The 889-nt window shown below is 60.9% G+C and overlaps 3 non-coding genes across 3 annotated transcripts, besides 1 other annotated feature; all 3 read right to left on the minus strand.

Annotated features, from left to right (window-relative positions):
* Positions 1-236: 236 nt before the first annotated feature.
* On the minus strand, positions 237-323 carry Tc00.1047053486015.10. The gene has a single exon (XR_008254969.1). It is a non-coding gene; the product is annotated as a C/D small nucleolar RNA (snoRNA), TB11C4C2 (small nucleolar RNA).
* Positions 324-390: 67 nt separating this feature from the next.
* Positions 391-426: a microsatellite.
* Positions 427-433: 7 nt separating this feature from the next.
* Tc00.1047053486015.20 lies at positions 434-530 on the minus strand. The gene has a single exon (XR_008254970.1). It is a non-coding gene; the product is annotated as a C/D small nucleolar RNA (snoRNA), TB11C4C1 (small nucleolar RNA).
* Positions 531-636: 106 nt separating this feature from the next.
* Positions 637-708, minus strand: Tc00.1047053486015.30. The gene has a single exon (XR_008254971.1). It is a non-coding gene; the product is annotated as an H/ACA snoRNA, TC11C4H3 (small nucleolar RNA).
* Between the last annotated feature and the right edge of the window lie 181 nt (positions 709-889).

The following is an 889-nucleotide window of genomic DNA, read 5'->3' on the forward strand; positions in this document are numbered from 1 at the left end:
GCGCCCTCGCGCACAAGAGTTGGTTGCTTCCATCAGCAGCGGCGTGCGCCCACCACAACCCACCTCCGGGCAATTCGGCCCTCTCTTTCTCTTTCTCTCTCTTGCGCTTTCGGGCGGGCCCGCCACCAACCGTTTGCACAGGCAGGGCGCCAGACAGGGCAGGATGTTACGTGCGCGCCGTTGCGCAAGAAAGAAAAACGACAACAATAGCAGGAAGTGGGAGGGAGGGGAGCGGGCGCTCAGCCGAAAGGTGATTTTTATTGTTCCGTTCTCAATGCGTCGCTCAAACTGTTTGGACCTCGAACAACATGTCTCCATCGTAGCGCGTGTGTGTGTGTGCGGGCGTGCGCGTCGCTGGGCCGCAAAACCGCGCAGCGAGAGCAGAGGGACAAAGAAAGAAAAAAAGAAAAAGAAAAAAAAAAGAAAGATGGGGGTGTAAAGCAAAGCACTTCAGTGTGAGCTGAGTCGGGAATTGCGTCCTCACGCGTTTTCGTCGTCAGACTGACAGGAAACTGTGGAATTTCATCACGCGTCGCAGCCGCATCTCTCACCCGTGCGCGTCCTCTTTGGTTTTGTTTTTTCCCATCGTTTCCCGAACTGGGGAGGGAGCCTCGACGCGCGCACCGTCACCGCAAACTCTCGCGCAACCGGGCAGTGGCGCCACGCGCGGCACCGACAGCGCGCCACCGGCCCAAGGGTCGCTGCGCTTCACGACCGGCGTGTCTCTTTCTCGGGGCGCCGATGCACCCAAGCGCCCAGCGTCACGGAGCGGTGGGTCTCAAGACGCGCCTTTCCTGGCCATGCGAGGGGAGGCGCGGGGGCCAGCCGGCGAGGTTGCGGCGGGCGGGGCGGCTGTCAGACCTGTTGAGTTTGTTTTTGGCCATCACGC

This window comes from Trypanosoma cruzi (assembly GCF_000209065.1).
Source record: "Trypanosoma cruzi strain CL Brener chromosome Unknown tcruzi_1047053486015, whole genome shotgun sequence".
Classification (NCBI taxonomy): domain Eukaryota; phylum Euglenozoa; class Kinetoplastea; order Trypanosomatida; family Trypanosomatidae; genus Trypanosoma; species Trypanosoma cruzi.